General features: G+C 29.2%; 2 long non-coding RNA genes across 3 annotated transcripts; both read left to right on the top strand.

Moving 5' to 3' along the window:
• Positions 1-793: 793 nt before the first annotated feature.
• Positions 794-11,989, top strand: LOC127128462 (uncharacterized). 2 transcript variants are annotated; one of them, XR_007805916.1, is made up of 2 exons: positions 794-949; positions 11,671-11,989. It is a non-coding gene; the product is annotated as an uncharacterized LOC127128462 (long non-coding RNA). The 2 variants fall into 2 exon arrangements; XR_007805915.1 differs by lacking the exon at positions 794-949 and adding an exon at positions 11,426-11,575.
• A 10,056-nt stretch (positions 11,990-22,045) lies between these two features.
• LOC127128464 (uncharacterized) lies at positions 22,046-22,604 on the top strand. Its single transcript, XR_007805918.1, has 2 exons — positions 22,046-22,190; positions 22,286-22,604. It is a non-coding gene; the product is annotated as an uncharacterized LOC127128464 (long non-coding RNA).
• Positions 22,605-24,086: the final 1,482 nt, after the last annotated feature.

Genomic DNA, 24,086 nt, shown 5'->3' with positions numbered 1-24,086 from the left:
AAATATACTTTTAAAAAAGATCTAACATTTTTATTAAATAAATCTGATAAACAATATTTTAAATAAATCAGAATATAACTCATTGTAAGCCGACATGGCGTATTTCCATCTCTAATGAGAATTGATTAAATAGGTTGGAGGCAAGGATAAATATATTCTATCATGTTCAAAAAATTAACACTGGTATGATATTATTCCAGATATATATTACACGGGTTATTATAAATCATATATAAATTTCATTTAAATTTTTTATTAGGTTAAAATAGATTTTTCATACTTTGTCTTTTATCTAATTTTCATTTTTGGTCATTTGTTTATTTTTATTCAATTTAATACTTTTACTTTTTAACTTTGAAAAAAAAAACTAGAATAAAAGATAAAGTTGTGGAATAAATAAAATAAAGAGATAAACGAATAAAATGGAAATTATAGGATATATATAAAAAAACAAAAACATTTTTTCTTCATTTTAATATATATAAAATTTTAATAATAATTATAAAATAAAAAACAAAAATGTTTTTATAAGGAAATTTATAAAATACAATATTAATATTTATTATCATTTAAATAAATTTTCATTTTTGGTCATTTGTTTGTTTTTATTCAATTTAATACTTTTACTTTTTAACTTTGAAAAGAAAACTAGAATAAAAGATAAAGTGTTAAATTAAATGAAATAAAGAGATAAAAGAACAAAATGAATGGAAAGTATAGGATATATAAAAAACAAAAACAAAAATATTTTTATAAGAAATTTATAAAATAAAATATTAGTATTTATTACCATTTAAACAAATTTTCAGTCTATTTATAATCGAAGTGATGTTAGTTTTGCAAGAACAAGTAAACAACACATAAGGTGAAATCCAAACAATGACTTCTCAAAGTTATCAATCGTATTTTCTTTTGGTTGTTTTATGCTTGAATATAATTTTGATTTCTGGTAAGAGGAATAGTTTATCTCTCTTTTACAATTTATATTTTTAGATAAATAACTTCCTAATATAAAATGAATATTGTATTCTTTGTTTGATTCAGAAAGTGTTACATTAGACAAAAGTGTAATGTGTCTTTTTGGGAGTGACGAAGTACGAGGAGTTTGTTGCATAGGTGGATGTTTTCCAAATTGTTCTACAAAGTGCATCAAAATAGGATATCAAAAAGGTGGACAATGTGTTTTTCGACTTGGATATCGGTGTTGTTGTTTTATATCATCATAATTTATGTTGTATCTCTGTGATTGTTGAAAAATAAAAGATGCACTTTTAATAATATTTAGAACTTACATTGTGTATGAACTTTGTGTTATTGGAGAAGCAATAAACTTCATTATCAATAAAAACAGTTTAAAATATATATGTCTGTTCAAATATGTTTCAAACATATAAAATAGTTTAAACAAATAATTGTATTGAGAAATTTGAATACTAATGAATAATAAAATATAATATGTCATGCTAATATTAAAAATATAAAATATTGAAATATATATTTGCAATTTAGTTTAATTTTTAAAAAATCAATCCAAAATCAAAATCAGAACTTAGCAATTTTCGAAAAATGATATAAACACTTTTTCTAATATTCGGTTTCATGTGATTTTTATATTTTTCGATCACTTTACGGTTTTAGTTTAGATATGTTTTTGATATTTATTTTAGTTTACATATTTGTCGACGTTGATAAGGATAAGATTAAAAAAAAGTAAAATTTTATTTTTATTTATTTTATATATATTATTGATAATAAAAAGAAAATTATATTATTATCAGGCTAGCATAGTCACATACATGTACTTGTTTATAAATATACACAGGGCCGGCCCTGTGGGTGTGCGAGGTGTGCCACCGCACAGGACCTCAAAAATTTGGGGGCCTCAGATATTAAAAATACATTAACTATTTATTATATAGGTTGTTTATTAAATACATGTTTGATGTTTATTTAGTGGCTTGGTGGCACTATATTAATGTTTTGATGGTCATGACCTAAGTTCAATTCTACCATTCTAAAATCTTGTTCAAAACTAAAATCTTATATAATTTAACCTATACAAACTCTAGAATCATCACTATTTTAAATAATAATTTTTTTTCAATATTTTTTTTATTAGAGTTCAATATGAAAGATTAGATCAGGGCCTCGAAATGTTTTAGGTCGGCCCTGAATATACAATATATAGTATTTCAATATTATTTAAGAATGCAATTTTATGTATATTGTCCTTTAGACATAAGATATAATTGTAAGACACATATCATACTAATGCACCAAATTATAAACTTATTTTTACAATTATAAACTCATTTTATGATAATGTATAAATGACTAAATACAAAACTATGTTGTCCACATGTAGACCGATTTATAAATATAACAAAATATTTTATATATTATTTAGTCTATTTTCTAATAGATATGTATATGTAGACCGATTTATAAATTTTATTGACTTTTTTAATCACATAAACTTAATTATTTAATTAAATAATTTAAAAAAAAAACCTAATTCCTTGTGTTGAAGTAGGTTGCTCGACAGAAGTAAGGAAGTATCGAATCACCTAGGTGTCGAAATGTTGAAGAGTATCTCGACAGTAATGTTAGACTTAACTTTATTTATTTGTTTATCTGAGTTAGTTAGGTTAGTTTTGGACCTTGCTTGATAAGCAAGCAAGCCCAATATCTATAAATAAGGAGTAACCTCTATTATCTATGCAGAAATAATTCATCTTCTTCCCCTCTCTCGATAAAGACCCTAATTTTCTTTCTTCTCCAATTCAATTTTCTTGTCTTGTTTTCATCATCATTATGCAGGGATATAATCTTGCAACTAAGGTTGGTTGATCCACTCGAGTGAAGAGTGAAGAACAAAAGGGAATTCAATCGGTTGATTGAATCTTGTTCATCAAGATTGTCTCAGAATTACTCAAAGTTTTGGATTTAATTCCAACATCTGGTATCTAGAACACTGGATGAGTGATTCGTGGGAAGCAAAACATGATGGTGATGAATCATCCGAATGGTAATTTTTCGGCGAGTCTCCTAATTCTAAAGAATTAGAATTATGAGTATTGGTGCAAGCAGATAAATGTTATCTTTGCTATCAAGATCTTTGGGATCTTGTGAAGGAGGGAGTGACATCGCTTGCAACAAACGCGGTAGATGAATAAAAAGACAAAAAATTGAAGAAGAAATATTATAAAGCTCTTTTATAATCCATCAATGTATTGATTTTGATAATTTCGAAAAGGTTAGTGATGTTGAATCGGTGAAAGAAGCATGGGAAATTCTTGAAAAATCGTTTAGAGGCGGAGAGAAGGTGTAAGAGGGGAGGTTACAAACTCACAAAAGAGCATGTGAATTGCTTCAGATGGAAGACAATGAAAGCATAACTGATTTTTTCACTAGGGTTACAAAATTGGTGAGTCAAATCAAGGTATGTGGAGAAGTGTTGACATCAAGATCAATTTTTTCAAAGATCTTGAGGTCATTGGCTCTAAAGTTCAATCACATGGTAGTATACATAGAAGAGTCGAAAGATTTGTTAGCATTGACAAAGGAAGAGCTTCAAGGGACGCTTGAATCTCATGAAAAAAGAATGACTGAAAGAGCTGCAGGCAAATCGGAGAGTGATGTGGCTTTGTAGGCGCAATCATCAAGAGAAAAGAAAGGCAAAGGGAACTGGGTCGACAACAAAGGTAAAAGAGGCTACATCAATTCGACTGGTCGAAATCAACAAGAATGAGGTTGGTCTAACTAGAGAAGACCTTCATACCAAAGCAACCAAAGGGTGGTGGTGTAGGTAGAGGAAAAGGTGGTGGTCGAAAACCTGAAAAAAGTCACATTCAGTGTTTCAATTGTCAGAAGTATGGTCACTACTCAAGTGTTTGTCCTTAAAAACAGAAGAATCAGTAAACTGATGCAAAATTTACAAAGCATGAAGAAGAGGAGATGTTGTTGATTGTAGCGGGGTATTCGTTACCTTTAGATTTATTGACCAAATCAAAAGTAAACCATACAAGTCGAGTCGCCATCGCACTTCTATTTATCCAAAGGAAAAGTTAGAAAGCGAACAAAAACCGAGAAGTTTTATCGAATCAAAAACTAATAAAAATGTCAGAGATCTGGGTAAGGGGGTTGGTTATGCAATGGGAAGGTTTTAAGCACCCAAAACATCCTAGGTACTCCTAGGGAGCCATTTTCACACTTGTTGTAAGGTTGATATTTTGTGAAAAATTGTTTGTTCAAACATGATTGAAGAGATGAGAAGAGAATATACAAGTTATTTACAATTTTGTGTTTGGATGGATAAACCCATTGCCTACGTACCATCTTAAAAAAGATTAGGATCAAAACCTCGTAGTTCGGGGTAAAAATCTTAAAACAAGTTGGTGAATTGATTGGTCCAAAAGCCTTAAGGTCTTTTGTTATCCAAGGGAGAAAACCCAACCTAAAACCACAAATCCACCATGTGAGGATAACTTCAACATGCTAGTGAGGGGTTAACCCTATAATAAGCATGGAAGACTCATTGTCCATCACTAAGGATATAGGTCAGTATTACATCTACCTCAAGGGTAACTCAAACCTAATAACTAAAGGTTATGAATTTTTTTTTGATAAGAAAGTGGACATTGAAACCACAAAAGCATTTGAATGAGTTATATTTACCAATGAAAAGTATTTACAAAATATGGTCAAAGTTGACTTAAAGATTCAATTCAAAATAAGTGTTATGAAAAGAAAGTTTGAAAATCAAAAGCATAATGCTTAGGTTTCTAATGTTTGAAAACAAGTGTTAATGTTTGCAAAAAAGTTTTGGCTTGGGTTAGAGTGGAGGGAAGAAGAAGAATGGCTAAAGTCCTAATCATACAAGAGATGAAGGATGAGAAACAAGACCACAAATGGAGTTCCTCTCTTGAGATCATATTGATGATCCAAGTAGCTCCCATCCTTTGGAATAAGCAAGCAAATAAGTGTATACTCAAGCAATCAATCAATCAAGCAAAGCTCTTAGGAATATTCCAATGGCTCTTGGATCTCTCACTTTAGAAGCACATAACAATGGTTCTTCAATTTGGCTAAAATAGGATTCCCTAGCACAAAAGCACACACATCAAAAATTTCCATGAAGTAAATTAAGAATGGACAAGAGTGAGTTTAGAGATTTCGTCCTTCTAATCTATCTTCAACATTATGGCCTTTTTTACTCCATTTGCATAGGGTATGTCCTAGAATCTAAGTCCTTTTTGTCCATCTTTTACATTTGGTCCACAATAATCAAAACAAAATACAAGCACAATAATATATACACAATTATGTGCTCAAGTGAGCAAAAGACAAATTGCATTAACATAAACATGTGCTCAAATGAGCAAAGGGCAAAGGCAAATAAATGATATGTATAAGAATAGTAAATTGCATAAATGTAAAGTGCAAGAATTAAATGTTAATGGTCAATGGTTAGTGTTAGAGTTAGTGTGCCATAAGACAATTTAGCGCTATGTTAAGCAATCGTAATTGGACTTATGTAGAAGTCACAACTATCTGAGGCCGGTCAATAATAATGTAGGCAACAACACAAGTTAGAGATTTTGATTAGTGAATCAAACTCCTACAACTTGCCATGCCAAAAAGAAGATGAGAAATGATCTTGTATTGATTTAGGTTCTTTGCTGGATTAGGAAACAACCTATCCTTAATGCAAAGCCCTTCACTTGATCCATGATCAAGATGAATTGGATTTGAATCAAGGAAGGTTAGACCTCCCATACATCAAGGCTAACCACCAATCTTTAACTCATTGATCAAAAAAAGAAAAAGAAGAAGAAGAAGAGGAATATTAAAGTACATTAATGGAAATGGAATGAAGTAATCAACAAGCATTTGTCGCAACCTAAAAAAAGGGATGCGAAAAAAAACAACCGGCGAAGAAAGAAATGACAGAAGAGTCGCCACCGTGCGTTATTTATCTAGAAGGAGGGAAAGGAAACGCTCGAAGTAAACCGGGAAAAAGGAAAGGAAAAGACAGGGTCTCGCAACCAAATCTTGGGTTTGGGAGTCGATTATGCGAAGGGAAGGTATTAGTACCCCTACGCATCCGTAGTACTCTATGAGATCCACTCTTGTTGTTCTTGTCTAAAGGGTGTGGATTTATCTAATGTACTATTTACTAAAAGAGGGGTCAAAAGAAAATGACTCGCGCGGATGTCGCATCCACTGCATACGTATCTCATCTGAATATGAGAATCAGAGTCTTCGTAGCTCGGCTACCTATGGGTTAAAGAGGGGTGTGCTCGTTAAGACATCGCGTCTTATGCCTACGTATCTCATATGGAATGAGAATCAGAGCAAACCGTAGTTCGGATACCTATTTGTTTGTTTTGTGTGTTTTAGATGAACGACGTTACTACGCAATCTACCGGATGCTCGAGCTTTGGAGACTTACTCACCTGTAGTAGAAGGAGTTAACGTGTTCTTAGGAGAAGAAAAATCAATGAGTTTGTTTGTGTTTTAGGAATGCTCATGCAAAAAGGAAGTCCTAGACGAAGGAACCGTGCTACCTTAATTGACATGCAGACGAGAGACTATACGAAGCCTAGCAATCCTATGGGTAGGGCTTTAGTCAAGAGGGGTCATATCAACCTCGACAAACAAGCCATTGAAAGGTAATCAAATGGGCTCTTAACCACTGACATTGAACGTCAGGGTGAGCAGATCAAATGGGTAATGAGGATAAGACCTCATAGCTCTTAACCCTGGATAGGGTGAGCTCATGACAAGGCGTGGGGGTTCAGAAAGATGGAACCCTCTCCACTGACTGACCGGACAAAAGACCTTGGGCTTTTGTTCTAAAGCATCGACACGTAGTGTGATCTTAAAGAACGACGCACTGACTAACGGAGGATTGACTACTAATCCCTTTTATTCGTCAATTGCCTCTTCATAGAGGTCTTTAGCACTGGTGCCTCTTCTTGGAGGTCTTTAGGCACAAAAGTAAACATACAAAAACATTGCCTCCTATCGAGGTCTTCCAGCTAGGAAAGCAGTAAAATGCTGAAAAGATGTAAAAGGGGTCAAGAGATCTACCCCACGGATAAAGATCCGAAGTAACAGTACTTAAAGAAATAAGAAACCCAGAGATCTCTCAAGCTAGCACCATCAAAGAAAGCAAGTCAGTAAAGCAATCAGAATAAATCTCCAAATGGTATCCCACAAATAAAGTGGAATACCAAGCAAGCTATCTCTTCAAGAGTCACGTGAGCCCTCACAAAAACTTAACAAACATGTTAGAGAGACAAGGTAGGGTGCAATCAAGAGTTGCACCAAACAGAAGAATCAAAACGCCACCACATTATTTTTAAATTTAATTTAATGTTGCAATTAATTTAATAAATATTTTCTTTTATTAATATATTGAAGCATATCCTACCCATTAGTCTATAATCTAAATAAATTACATTTAAATTTATTTAAAATTTAATATCGCAATTAACCTAATCAATTTTTTCTTTTATTAATATATTTTATAGATCTATAAAATTTTTTGAGACGTAAATTTGGAAATATTTATATTTTTGCATCATTGTGAATCGCTACATTAATAAATTTGAAATAGTAGTTGTGAGACTTTAAAAATTTATAATTTTACATTGTTGATTGTTTATTAAATAAAACACTTCATTAACTGTGGAAATTGTTGAAAGAATTTTTTTCTTTTATTAAATGGTATATTTTTTTTATAAATCGAAGATGGTAAGAGAAGAAAACCGCGAATAACTAAACTTCGATAAATCAAATTTCTACATAGTATTTTTTATTATCTTTGTCTCTATATATTTAATTTTATTTACTATTAAATAAAACATATATTTTTTTAATTTATTGTGTTTTCATCTATTAAATATCTAATTTTAAAATAGAACAGGGCCTCCCAATTGATTGGGACGGCCCTGACAGTTAGGGAGTAAAGGAGATTCATGACTTTAGGTTTGAGATACTTCAATGTGAAGGAAGATTTTGGTGACTAAGCGAACGTGGGGGATTCGCTTAGCGAGTTAAGACGGCAATGCAAGTTACAGTTGATCTAGAATGACCTAGACATGAAGAATGTAGGCGCACTAAGCGAGCTTGGAAGGTGCACTTGACGAGCCTAACCTTTCAAACCCATAAATAGGGGTTCCAAGCGGATCATTTGAGATATATCGGTGGATTCGAGGTAGTTCCTAGAGAAATTATATGCTCACACAAAGAACAACAAGAGAAAAAAAGGAGAGGAAGATTGATGGCATAAGTGTTGTTCGAGGAATCATCAACATATGTTATTCAACTTCTTTCTTCTAGGCATGGTTGGCCCAATCATCTCGGAGGCCCCATTCTGATTTTAAAAATGAGCCCAAATTTTAAAAAAATGCAATTATGATAATTAAAAAAGACACCAAATATACAAAGTGAACTACAAGGTTCATCAAAACTCTAAAGACGGGAATCGTTTGAAGCAAGCAAACTCAACTTTAAAGCAATGACTCTGTGTGTTATTGGAGAAGCAATAAACTTCATTATCAATAAAAATAGTTTAGAATATATATCTCTTCTACAACGGTGAGAATAGGTTAGGTTAGATCTAAATCTGATGTAGAATAAATTTTTAAAGTTTAAATCTCACGTATAATTTATTATGTATTTTTGTTGTCTTATATAAAAACTTATTAAAAATCTATTCTACGTTAAAAAATTTAAATAATATAATTTACTTATTTTTTTACATAAACTACAAAATATCTTATATATTATTTAGCCTATTTATTTAATATATATATATATATATATATATATATATATATATATATATATATATATATATATATATATATATATATATATATATATAGATTTTTTAGTAGATTTTTTTAAAAACATAGATTAAATTATTTAATTAAATATACTTTTAAAAAAGATCCAACAATTTTATTAAATAAGTCTGATAAATAAAATTTTAAATAAATCAGAATATAACTCACTGTAAGTCGACATGTCGTATTAGCATCTCTAATGAGAATGAATTAAATAGGTTGGAGGCAAGGATAAATATATTCTGTCATGTTCAATTTTAAATGACTATTTAAAAAATCCAATCCAAAAAGATGTTGTTTATTTTTAATCGGTTTATAGACAAACAAATTTACATATTATAATTTTTCAAATAAAAATAATATTGTAAATATGCGGTAAAATAATAAATTTGATGACAAGTATAAAATTTAATATATTAAAGTTTAGTAATTCAAAATGAAATTCTTCAAATATGTTTTAAACATATAAAATCGTAAAAATAATTTACGCAAATAATTGTATTGAGAAATTTGAATACTAATGAATAATAAAATATAATAAGTCATGCTAATATTAAAAATATAAACTATTAAAGTATATATTGACAACAAACTTAGCAATTTTCAAAATATGATATAAACACTTTTTCTAATATTCGGTTTTGTGCGATTTTAAATTTTTTCGATCACTTTACGGTTTTAGTTTGGATATCTTTTTGATATAAACACCTCTATAAATTAGTTCCTTGTTGGCTGGTGGTGAATTCATAATTCTATAAAAATTAATTCTGAAAAAACTAGGGTCATTCCAATGAGGTTCTGAAGATATACTTTTGCTTCTAATCATGCTTTAAATAATTCTATAAAAATCCTCTGATTTAGGAAAGAAAAGTATAAGGATAACAATGACTCTGAGCAAGCTTCAACAAACGACTCTGAGTAAAGCTGTTATGAATCTGAAGTATCAGAACTAATCTTTCAGACTCTGATGATTCTACTCAAGTCTTTCAGATGTTGAACATAAGCTTACGTGAAATACAAAGTTCAGCAAAGCTCTGAAGACTAGAATCGATTGAACTAAGTATACTCTACTTTAAGGGAATGAGTCTGAATGTTATTGGAGAAGCAAAAAACTTCATTATCAATAAAAACTATTTAAGATATATATATATATATATATATATATATATATATATATATATATATATATATATATATATATATATGTTCTACAACGGTGAGAGTAGATTAGGTCAGATCTAAATATGGGGTTGAATACATTTTTAAAGTTTAAATCTAACTATGTATTTCTTTTTGTCTTATATAAAATTTTATTAATAATCTATTCTACATTAAAAAATAGACTTTTAACTAAATTTTTAACTAGACTTTTAACTTTTAACTAAATATAATGTAAAATAGACTTTTAACTAAATTTTTAGATAAGACAAGAAAGTACATATTTTTTACCAATAGAATCATTCATTTTTAAAATAGTATTAAATCTATGTTTAGGTCATTTTTATAGATGATGAATTTTTTGTAGCGTAAGTAAGGGTGTTGGTAGGTTTGAGCAGTTTTGACATCAAAAGTCATTCAATCCGCAAGAAAAAAAAAAGTATTATTCGGTTTGGTTTTGTTGATACTTAAAAATAAAATCAAACTAAATTAAATCAATGAAATTTGGGTTGGTTAGATTAGTTAGGTTCTATACAAAAATTTATTGAGTCATAAATACACGAGGATAACGTAATTTTATAGATTTTTATTAATAACATAAATTTAATTATTTGATAAAATATACTTTTAAAAAAGATCTAACATTTTTATTAAATAAATCTGATAAACAATATTTTAAATAAATCAGAATATAACTCATTGTAAGCCGACATGGTGTATTTCCATTTCTAATGAGAATTGATTAAATAGGTTGGAGGCAAGGATAAATATATTCTATCATGTTCAAAAAATTAACACTGATATTATTCCAGATTTATATTACATGAGTTATTAAAAATCATATATAAATTTCATTTATATTTTTTATTAGGTTAAAATAGATTTTTCATACTTTGTCTTTTATCTAATTTTCATTTTTGGTCATTTGTTTATTTTTATTCAATTTAATACTTTTACTTTTTAACTTTGAAAAAAAAACTAGAATAAAAGATAAAGTTGTAGAATAAATAAAATAAAGAGATAAACGAATAAAATGGAAATTATAGGATATATATAAAAAACAAAAACACTTTTTCTTCATTTTAATATATATAAATTTTTAATAATAATTATAAAATAAAAAACAAAAATGTTTTTATAAGGAAATTTATAAAATACAATATTAATATTTATTATCATTTAAATAAATTTTCATTTTTGGTCATTTGTTTGTTTTTATTCAATTTAATACTTTTACTTTTTAACTTTGAAAATAAAACTAGAATAAAAGATAAAGTGTTAAATTAAATAAAATAAAGAGATAAAAGAACAAAATGAATGGAAAGTATAGGATATATAAAAAACAAAAACAAAAATATTTTTATAAGAAATTTATAAAATAAAATATTAGTATTTATTACCATTTAAACAAATTTTCAGTCTATTTATAATCGAAGTGATGTTAGTTTTGCAAGAACAAGTAAACAACACATAAGGTGAAATCCAAACAATGACTTCTCAAAGTTATCAATCGTATTTTCTTTTGGTTGTTTTATGCTTGAATATAATTTTGATTTCTGGTAAGAGGAATAGTTTATCTCTCTTTTACAATATATATTTTTAGATAAATAACTTCCTAATATAAAATGAATATTGTGTTCTTTGTTTGATTCAGAAAGTGCTACATTAGACAAAAGTGTAATGTGTCTTCTTGGGAGTGACGAAGTACGAGGAGTTTGTTGCATAGGTGGATGTATTCCAAATTGTTCTACAAAGTGCATCAAAATAGGATATCAAAAAGGTGGACAATGTGTTTTTCGACTTGGATATCAGCAGTGTTGTTGTTTTATATAATCATAATTTATGTTGTATCTCTGTGATTGTTGAAAAATAAAAGATGCACTTTTAATAATATTTAGAACTTACATTGTGTAAGAACTTTGTGTTATTGGAGAAGCAATAAACTTCATTATCAATAAAAACAGTTTAAAATATATATGTCTGTTCAAATATGTTTCAAACATATAAAATAGTTTAAACAAATAATTGTATTGAGAAATTTGAATACTAATGAATAATAAAATATAATATGTCATGCTAATATTAAAAATATAAAATATTGAAATATATATTTGCAATTTAGTTTAATTTTTAAAAAATCAATCCAAAATCAAAATCAGAACTTAGCAATTTTCGAAAAATGATATAAACACTTTTTCTAATATTCGGTTTCATGTGATTTTTATATTTTTCGATCACTTTACGGTTTTAGTTTAGATATGTTTTTGATATTTATTTTAGTTTACATATTTGTCGACGTTGATAAGGATAAGATTAAAAAAAAGTAAAATTTTATTTTTATTTATTTTATATATATTATTGATAATAAAAAGAAAATTATATTATTATCAGGCTAGCATAGTCACATACATGTACTTGTTTATAAATATACACAGGGCCGGCCCTGTGGGTGTGCGAGGTGTGCCACCGCACAGGACCTCAAAAATTTGGGGGCCTCAGATATTAAAAATACATTAACTATTTATTATATAGGTTGTTTATTAAATACATGTTTGATGTTTATTTAGTGGCTTGGTGGCACTATATTAATGTTTTGATGGTCATGACCTAAGTTCAATTCTACCATTCTAAAATCTTGTTCAAAACTAAAATCTTATATAATTTAACCTATACAAACTCTAGAATCATCACTATTTTAAATAATAATTTTTTTTCAATATTTTTTTTATTAGAGTTCAATATGAAAGATTAGATCAGGGCCTCGAAATGTTTTAGGTCGGCCCTGAATATACAATATATAGTATTTCAATATTATTTAAGAATGCAATTTTATGTATATTGTCCTTTAGACATAAGATATAATTGTAAGACACATATCATACTAATGCACCAAATTATAAACTTATTTTTACAATTATAAACTCATTTTATGATAATGTATAAATGACTAAATACAAAACTATGTTGTCCACATGTAGACCGATTTATAAATATAACAAAATATTTTATATATTATTTAGTCTATTTTCTAATAGATATGTATATGTAGACCGATTTATAAATTTTATTGACTTTTTTAATCACATAAACTTAATTATTTAATTAAATAATTTAAAAAAAAAAACCTAATTCCTTGTGTTGAAGTAGGTTGCTCGACAGAAGTAAGGAAGTATCGAATCACCTAGGTGTCGAAATGTTGAAGAGTATCTCGACAGTAATGTTAGACTTAACTTTATTTATTTGTTTATCTGAGTTAGTTAGGTTAGTTTTGGACCTTGCTTGATAAGCAAGCAAGCCCAATATCTATAAATAAGGAGTAACCTCTATTATCTATGCAGAAATAATTCATCTTCTTCCCCTCTCTCGATAAAGACCCTAATTTTCTTTCTTCTCCAATTCAATTTTCTTGTCTTGTTTTCATCATCATTATGCAGGGATATAATCTTGCAACTAAGGTTGGTTGATCCACTCGAGTGAAGAGTGAAGAACAAAAGGGAATTCAATCGGTTGATTGAATCTTGTTCATCAAGATTGTCTCAGAATTACTCAAAGTTTTGGATTTAATTCCAACATCTGGTATCTAGAACACTGGATGAGTGATTCGTGGGAAGCAAAACATGATGGTGATGAATCATCCGAATGGTAATTTTTCGGCGAGTCTCCTAATTCTAAAGAATTAGAATTATGAGTATTGGTGCAAGCAGATAAATGTTATCTTTGCTATCAAGATCTTTGGGATCTTGTGAAGGAGGGAGTGACATCGCTTACAACAAACGCGGTAGATGAATAAAAAGACAAAAAATTGAAGAAGAAATATTATAAAGCTCTTTTATAATCCATCAATGTATTGATTTTGATAATTTCGAAAAGGTTAGTGATGTTGAATCGGTGAAAGAAGCATGGGAAATTCTTGAAAAATCGTTTAGAGGCGGAGAGAAGGTGTAAGAGGGGAGGTTACAAACTCACAAAAGAGCATGTGAATTGCTTCAGATGGAAGACAATGAAAGCATAACTGATTTTTTCACTAGGGTTACAAAATTGGTGAGTCAAATCAAGGTATGTGGAGAAGTGTTGACATCAAGATCAATTTTTTCAAAGATCTTGAGGTCATTGGCTCTAAAGTTCAATCACATGGTAGTATACATAGAAGAGTCGAAAGATTTGTTAGCATTGACAAAGGAAGAGCTTCAAGGGACGCTTGAATCTCATGAAAAAAGAATGACTGAAAGAGCTGCAGGCAAATCGGAGAGTGATGTGGCTTTGTAGGCGCAATCATCAAGAGAAAAGAAAGGCAAAGGGAACTGGGTCGACAACAAAGGTAAAAGAGGCTACATCAATTCGACTGGTCGAAATCAACAAGAATGAGGTTGGTCTAACTAGAGAAGACCTTCATACCAAAGCAACCAAAGGGTGGTGGTGTAGGTAGAGGAAAAGGTGGTGGTCGAAAACCTGAAAAAAGTCACATTCAGTGTTTCAATTGTCAGAAGTATGGTCACTACTCAAGTGTTTGTCCTTAAAAACAGAAGAATCAGTAAACTGATGCAAAATTTACAAAGCATGAAGAAGAGGAGATGTTGTTGATTGTAGCGGGGTATTCGTTACCTTTAGATTTATTGACCAAATCAAAAGTAAACCATACAAGTCGAGTCGCCATCGCACTTCTATTTATCCAAAGGAAAAGTTAGAAAGCGAACAAAAACCGAGAAGTTTTATCGAATCAAAAACTAATAAAAATGTCAGAGATCTGGGTAAGGGGGTTGGTTATGCAATGGGAAGGTTTTAAGCACCCAAAACATCCTAGGTACTCCTAGGGAGCCATTTTCACACTTGTTGTAAGGTTGATATTTTGTGAAAAATTGTTTGTTCAAACATGATTGAAGAGATGAGAAGAGAATATACAAGTTATTTACAATTTTGTGTTTGGATGGATAAACCCATTGCCTACGTACCATCTTAAAAAAGATTAGGATCAAAACCTCGTAGTTCGGGGTAAAAATCTTAAAACAAGTTGGTGAATTGATTGGTCCAAAAGCCTTAAGGTCTTTTGTTATCCAAGGGAGAAAACCCAACCTAAAACCACAAATCCACCATGTGAGGATAACTTCAACATGCTAGTGAGGGGTTAACCCTATAATAAGCATGGAAGACTCATTGTCCATCACTAAGGATATAGGTCAGTATTACATCTACCTCAAGGGTAACTCAAACCTAATAACTAAAGGTTATGAATTTTTTTTTGATAAGAAAGTGGACATTGAAACCACAAAAGCATTTGAATGAGTTATATTTACCAATGAAAAGTATTTACAAAATATGGTCAAAGTTGACTTAAAGATTCAATTCAAAATAAGTGTTATGAAAAGAAAGTTTGAAAATCAAAAGCATAATGCTTAGGTTTCTAATGTTTGAAAACAAGTGTTAATGTTTGCAAAAAAGTTTTGGCTTGGGTTAGAGTGGAGGGAAGAAGAAGAATGGCTAAAGTCCTAATCATACAAGAGATGAAGGATGAGAAACAAGACCACAAATGGAGTTCCTCTCTTGAGATCATATTGATGATCCAAGTAGCTCCCATCCTTTGGAATAAGCAAGCAAATAAGTGTATACTCAAGCAATCAATCAATCAAGCAAAGCTCTTAGGAATATTCCAATGGCTCTTGGATCTCTCACTTTAGAAGCACATAACAATGGTTCTTCAATTTGGCTAAAATAGGATTCCCTAGCACAAAAGCACACACATCAAAAATTTCCATGAAGTAAATTAAGAATGGACAAGAGTGAGTTTAGAGATTTCGTCCTTCTAATCTATCTTCAACATTATGGCCTTTTTTACTCCATTTGCATAGGGTATGTCCTAGAATCTAAGTCCTTTTTGTCCATCTTTTACATTTGGTCCACAATAATCAAAACAAAATACAAGCACAATAATATATACACAATTATGTGCTCAAGTGAGCAAAAGACAAATTGCATTAACATAAACATGTGCTCAAATGAGCAAAGGGCAAAGGCAAATAAATGATATGTATAAGAATAGTAAATTGCATAAATGTAAAGTGCAAGAATTAAATGTTAATGGTCAATGGTTAGTGTTAGAGTTAGTGTGCCATAAGACAATTTAGCGCTATGTTAAGCAATCGTAATTGGACTTATGTAGAAGTCACAACTATCTGAGGCCGGTCAATAATAATGTAGGCAACAACACAAGTTAGAGATTTTGATTAGTGAATCAAACTCCTACAACTTGCCATGCCAAAAAGAAGATGAGAAATGATCTTGTATTGATTTAGGTTCTTTGCTGGATTAGGAAACAACCTATCCTTAATGCAAAGCCCTTCACTTGATCCATGATCAAGATGAATTGGATTTGAATCAAGGAAGGTTAGACCTCCCATACATCAAGGCTAACCACCAATCTTTAACTCATTGATCAAAAAAAGAAAAAGAAGAAGAAGAAGAGGAATATTAAAGTACATTAATGGAAATGGAATGAAGTAATCAACAAGCATTTGTCGCAACCTAAAAAAAGGGATGCGAAAAAAAACAACCGGCGAAGAAAGAAATGACAGAAGAGTCGCCACCGTGCGTTATTTATCTAGAAGGAGGGAAAGGAAACGCTCGAAGTAAACCGGGAAAAAGGAAAGGAAAAGACAGGGTCTCGCAACCAAATCTTGGGTTTGGGAGTCGATTATGCGAAGGGAAGGTATTAGTACCCCTACGCATCCGTAGTACTCTATGAGATCCACTCTTGTTGTTCTTGTCTAAAGGGTGTGGATTTATCTAATGTACTATTTACTAAAAGAGGGGTCAAAAGAAAATGACTCGCGCGGATGTCGCATCCACTGCATACGTATCTCATCTGAATATGAGAATCAGAGTCTTCGTAGCTCGGCTACCTATGGGTTAAAGAGGGGTGTGCTCGTTAAGACATCGCGTCTTATGCCTACGTATCTCATATGGAATGAGAATCAGAGCAAACCGTAGTTCGGATACCTATTTGTTTGTTTTGTGTGTTTTAGATGAACGACGTTACTACGCAATCTACCGGATGCTCGAGCTTTGGAGACTTACTCACCTGTAGTAGAAGGAGTTAACGTGTTCTTAGGAGAAGAAAAATCAATGAGTTTGTTTGTGTTTTAGGAATGCTCATGCAAAAAGGAAGTCCTAGACGAAGGAACCGTGCTACCTTAATTGACATGCAGACGAGAGACTATACGAAGCCTAGCAATCCTATGGGTAGGGCTTTAGTCAAGAGGGGTCATATCAACCTCGACAAACAAGCCATTGAAAGGTAATCAAATGGGCTCTTAACCACTGACATTGAACGTCAGGGTGAGCAGATCAAATGGGTAATGAGGATAAGACCTCATAGCTCTTAACCCTGGATAGGGTGAGCTCATGACAAGGCGTGGGGGTTCAGAAAGATGGAACCCTCTCCACTGACTGACCGGACAAAAGACCTTGGGCTTTTGTTCTAAAGCATCGACACGTAGTGTGATCTTAAAGAACGACGCACTGACTAACGGAGGATTGACTACTAATCCCTTTTATTCGTCAATTGCCTCTTCATAGAGGTCTTTAGCACTGGTGCCTCTTCTTGGAGGTCTTTAGGCACAAAAGTAAACATACAAAAACATTGCCTCCTATCGAGGTCTTCCAGCTAGGAAAGCAGTAAAATGCTGAAAAGATGTAAAAGGGGTCAAGAGATCTACCCCACGGATAAAGATCCGAAGTAACAGTACTTAAAGAAATAAGAAACCCAGAGATCTCTCAAGCTAGCACCATCAAAGAAAGCAAGTCAGTAAAGCAATCAGAATAAATCTCCAAATGGTATCCCACAAATAAAGTGGAATACCAAGCAAGCTATCTCTTCAAGAGTCACGTGAGCCCTCACAAAAACTTAACAAACATGTTAGAGAGACAAGGTAGGGTGCAATCAAGAGTTGCACCAAACAGAAGAATCAAAACGCCACCACATTATTTTTAAATTTAATTTAATGTTGCAATTAATTTAATAAATATTTTCTTTTATTAATATATTGAAGCATATCCTACCCATTAGTCTATAATCTAAATAAATTACATTTAAATTTATTTAAAATTTAATATCGCAATTAACCTAATCAATTTTTTTCTTTTATTAATATATTTTATAGATCTATAAAATTTTTTGAGACGTAAATTTGGAAATATTTATATTTTTGCATCATTGTGAATCGCTACATTAATAAATTTGAAATAGTAGTTGTGAGACTTTAAAAATTTATAATTTTACATTGTTGATTGTTTATTAAATAAAACACTTCATTAACTGTGGAAATTGTTGAAAGAATTTTTTTCTTTTATTAAATGGTATATTTTTTTTATAAATCGAAGATGGTAAGAGAAGAAAACCGCGAATAACTAAACTTCGATAAATCAAATTTCTACATAGTATTTTTTATTATCTTTGTCTCTATATATTTAATTTTATTTACTATTAAATAAAACATATATTTTTTTAATTTATTGTGTTTTCATCTATTAAATATCTAATTTTAAAATAGAACAGGGCCTCCCAATTGATTGGGACGGCCCTGACAGTTAGGGAGTAAAGGAGATTCATGACTTTAGGTTTGAGATACTTCAATGTGAAGGAAGATTTTGGTGACTAAGCGAACGTGGGGGATTCGCTTAGCGAGTTAAGACGGCAATGCAAGTTACAGTTGATCTAGAATGACCTAGACATGAAGAATGTAGGCGCACTAAGCGAGCTTGGAAGGTGCACTTGACGAGCCTAACCTTTCAAACCCATAAATAGGGGTTCCAAGCGGATCATTTGAGATATATCGGTGGATTCGAGGTAGTTCCTAGAGAAATTATATGCTCACACAAAGAACAACAAGAGAAAAAAAGGAGAGGAAGATTGATGGCATAAGTGTTGTTCGAGGAATCATCAACATATGTTATTCAACTTCTTTCTTCTAGGCATGGTTGGCCCAATCATCTCGGAGGCCCCATTCTGATTTTAAAAATGAGCCCAAATTTTAAAAAAATGCAATTATGATAATTAAAAAAGACACCAAATATACAAAGTGAACTACAAGGTTCATCAAAACTCTAAAGACGGGAATCGTTTGAAGCAAGCAAACTCAACTTTAAAGCAATGACTCTGTGTGTTATTGGAGAAGCAATAAACTTCATTATCAATAAAAATAGTTTAGAATATATATCTCTTCTACAACGGTGAGAATAGGTTAGGTTAGATCTAAATCTGATGTAGAATAAATTTTTAAAGTTTAAATCTCACGTATAATTTATTATGTATTTTTGTTGTCTTATATAAAAACTTATTAAAAATCTATTCTACGTTAAAAAATTTAAATAATATAATTTACTTATTTTTTTACATAAACTACAAAATATCTTATATATTATTTAGCCTATTTATTTAATATATATATATATATATATATATATATATATATATATATATATATATATATATATATATATATATATAGATTTTTTTAGTAGATTTTTTTAAAAACATAGATTAAATTATTTAATTAAATATACTTTTAAAAAAGATCCAACAATTTTATTAAATAAGTCTGATAAATAAAATTTTAAATAAATCAGAATATAACTCACTGTAAGTCGACATGTCGTATTAGCATCTCTAATGAGAATGAATTAAATAGGTTGGAGGCAAGGATAAATATATTCTGTCATGTTCAATTTTAAATGACTATTTAAAAAATCCAATCCAAAAAGATGTTGTTTATTTTTAATCGGTTTATAGACAAACAAATTTACATATTATAATTTTTCAAATAAAAATAATATTGTAAATATGCGGTAAAATAATAAATTTGATGACAAGTATAAAATTTAATATATTAAAGTTTAGTAATTCAAAATGAAATTCTTCAAATATGTTTTAAACATATAAAATCGTAAAAATAATTTACGCAAATAATTGTATTGAGAAATTTGAATACTAATGAATAATAAAATATAATAAGTCATGCTAATATTAAAAATATAAACTATTAAAGTATATATTGACAACAAACTTAGCAATTTTCAAAATATGATATAAACACTTTTTCTAATATTCGGTTTTGTGCGATTTTAAATTTTTTCGATCACTTTACGGTTTTAGTTTGGATATCTTTTTGATATAAACACCTCTATAAATTAGTTCCTTGTTGGCTGGTGGTGAATTCATAATTCTATAAAAATTAATTCTGAAAAAACTAGGGTCATTCCAATGAGGTTCTGAAGATATACTTTTGCTTCTAATCATGCTTTAAATAATTCTATAAAAATCCTCTGATTTAGGAAAGAAAAGTATAAGGATAACAATGACTCTGAGCAAGCTTCAACAAACGACTCTGAGTAAAGCTGTTATGAATCTGAAGTATCAGAACTAATCTTTCAGACTCTGATGATTCTACTCAAGTCTTTCAGATGTTGAACATAAGCTTACGTGAAATACAAAGTTCAGCAAAGCTCTGAAGACTAGAATCGATTGAACTAAGTATACTCTACTTTAAGGGAATGAGTCTGAATGTTATTGGAGAAGCAAAAAACTTCATTATCAATAAAAACTATTTAAGATATATATATATATATATATATATATATATATATATATATATATATATATATATATATATATGTTCTACAACGGTGAGAGTAGATTAGGTCAGATCTAAATATGGGGTTGAATACATTTTTAAAGTTTAAATCTAACTATGTATTTCTTTTTGTCTTATATAAAATTTTATTAATAATCTATTCTACATTAAAAAATAGACTTTTAACTAAATTTTTAACTAGACTTTTAACTTTTAACTAAATATAATGTAAAATAGACTTTTAACTAAATTTTTAGATAAGACAAGAAAGTACATATTTTTTACCAATAGAATCATTCATTTTTAAAATAGTATTAAATCTATGTTTAGGTCATTTTTATAGATGATGAATTTTTTGTAGCGTAAGTAAGGGTGTTGGTAGGTTTGAGCAGTTTTGACATCAAAAGTCATTCAATCCGCAAGAAAAAAAAAGTATTATTCGGTTTGGTTTTGTTGATACTTAAAAATAAAATCAAACTAAATTAAATCAATGAAATTTGGGTTGGTTAGATTAGTTAGGTTCTATACAAAAATTTATTGAGTCATAAATACACGAGGATAACGTAATTTTATAGATTTTTATTAATAACATAAATTTAATTATTTGATAAAATATACTTTTAAAAAAGATCTAACATTTTTATTAAATAAATCTGATAAACAATATTTTAAATAAATCAGAATATAACTCATTGTAAGCCGACATGGTGTATTTCCATTTCTAATGAGAATTGATTAAATAGGTTGGAGGCAAGGATAAATATATTCTATCATGTTCAAAAAATTAACACTGATATTATTCCAGATTTATATTACATGAGTTATTAAAAATCATATATAAATTTCATTTATATTTTTTATTAGGTTAAAATAGATTTTTCATACTTTGTCTTTTATCTAATTTTCATTTTTGGTCATTTGTTTATTTTTATTCAATTTAATACTTTTACTTTTTAACTTTGAAAAAAAAACTAGAATAAAAGATAAAGTTGTAGAATAAATAAAATAAAGAGATAAACGAATAAAATGGAAATTATAGGATATATATAAAAAACAAAAACACTTTTTCTTCATTTTAATATATATAAATTTTTAATAATAATTATAAAATAAAAAACAAAAATGTTTTTATAAGGAAATTTATAAAATACAATATTAATATTTATTATCATTTAAATAAATTTTCATTTTTGGTCATTTGTTTGTTTTTATTCAATTTAATACTTTTACTTTTTAACTTTGAAAATAAAACTAGAATAAAAGATAAAGTGTTAAATTAAATAAAATAAAGAGATAAAAGAACAAAATGAATGGAAAGTATAGGATATATAAAAAACAAAAACAAAAATATTTTTATAAGAAATTTATAAAATAAAATATTAGTATTTATTACCATTTAAACAAATTTTCAGTCTATTTATAATCGAAGTGATGTTAGTTTTGCAAGAACAAGTAAACAACACATAAGGTGAAATCCAAACAATGACTTCTCAAAGTTATCAATCGTATTTTCTTTTGGTTGTTTTATGCTTGAATATAATTTTGATTTCTGGTAAGAGGAATAGTTTATCTCTCTTTTACAATATATATTTTTAGATAAATAACTTCCTAATATAAAATGAATATTGTGTTCTTTGTTTGATTCAGAAAGTGCTACATTAGACAAAAGTGTAATGTGTCTTCTTGGGAGTGACGAAGTACGAGGAGTTTGTTGCATAGGTGGATGTATTCCAAATTGTTCTACAAAGTGCATCAAAATAGGATATCAAAAAGGTGGACAATGTGTTTTTCGACTTGGATATCAGCAGTGTTGTTGTTTTATATAATCATAATTTATGTTGTATCTCTGTGATTGTTGAAAAATAAAAGATGCACTTTTAATAATATTTAGAACTTACATTGTGTAAGAACTTTGTGTTATTGGAGAAGCAATAAACTTCATTATCAATAAAAACAGTTTAAAATATATATGTCTGTTCAAATATGTTTCAAACATATAAAATAGTTTAAACAAATAATTGTATTGAGAAATTTGAATACTAATGAATAATAAAATATAATATGTCATGCTAATATTAAAAATATAAAATATTGAAATATATATTTGCAATTTAGTTTAATTTTTAAAAAATCAATCCAAAATCAAAATCAGAACTTAGCAATTTTCGAAAAATGATATAAACACTTTTTCTAATATTCGGTTTCATGTGATTTTTATATTTTTCGATCACTTTACGGTTTTAGTTTAGATATGTTTTTGATATTTATTTTAGTTTACATATTTGTCGACGTTGATAAGGATAAGATTAAAAAAAAGTAAAATTTTATTTTTATTTATTTTATATATATTATTGATAATAAAAAGAAAATTATATTATTATCAGGCTAGCATAGTCACATACATGTACTTGTTTATAAATATACACAGGGCCGGCCCTGTGGGTGTGCGAGGTGTGCCACCGCACAGGACCTCAAAAATTTGGGGGCCTCAGATATTAAAAATACATTAACTATTTATTATATAGGTTGTTTATTAAATACATGTTTGATGTTTATTTAGTGGCTTGGTGGCACTATATTAATGTTTTGATGGTCATGACCTAAGTTCAATTCTACCATTCTAAAATCTTGTTCAAAACTAAAATCTTATATAATTTAACCTATACAAACTCTAGAATCATCACTATTTTAAATAATAATTTTTTTTCAATATTTTTTTTATTAGAGTTCAATATGAAAGATTAGATCAGGGCCTCGAAATGTTTTAGGTCGGCCCTGAATATACAATATATAGTATTTCAATATTATTTAAGAATGCAATTTTATGTATATTGTCCTTTAGACATAAGATATAATTGTAAGACACATATCATACTAATGCACCAAATTATAAACTTATTTTTACAATTATAAACTCATTTTATGATAATGTATAAATGATAATAAAAAGAAAATTATATTATTATCAGGCTAGCATAGTCACATAATATTTTATATATATTATTGATAATAAAAAGAAACTTATATTATTATCAGGCTAGCATAGTCACATACTAAAATGTATCAAGACTTGAGGAAGATGTTTTGGTGGCAAGGTATGAAGAAAGATGTAGCGAAATTTATGTATTCATGTTTGACTTGTCAAAAGTCAAAGATTGAACATCAAAAGTCGTCTGGTTTGATGCAACCGTTATCTATTCCCGAGTGGAAGTGGGATAGTATCTCTATGGATTTTGTTTCGGGTTTGCCGAGAACATCGAGTAATTGTGAGGCGATTTGGGTCGTTGTGGACAGGTTGACGAAATGTGCTCATTTTATTCCAATAAGGATGGATTATTCGATGGAGAGACTTGCTAAGTTGTACATCTAAAGGATTGTGTGTTTGCATGGTATTCCGTCGAGCATTGTTTCGGATAGAGATCTGAGGTTCACTTCGAGATTTTGGGAA

The sequence above is a fragment of the Lathyrus oleraceus genome, chromosome 3 (assembly GCF_024323335.1).
Source record: "Lathyrus oleraceus cultivar Zhongwan6 chromosome 3, CAAS_Psat_ZW6_1.0, whole genome shotgun sequence".
In the NCBI taxonomy this organism is placed as follows: Eukaryota; Viridiplantae; Streptophyta; class Magnoliopsida; order Fabales; family Fabaceae; genus Lathyrus; species Lathyrus oleraceus.
The sequence above is the reverse complement of the archived record's forward strand: the minus strand, read 5'-3'. Positions and strand labels throughout refer to the sequence as shown.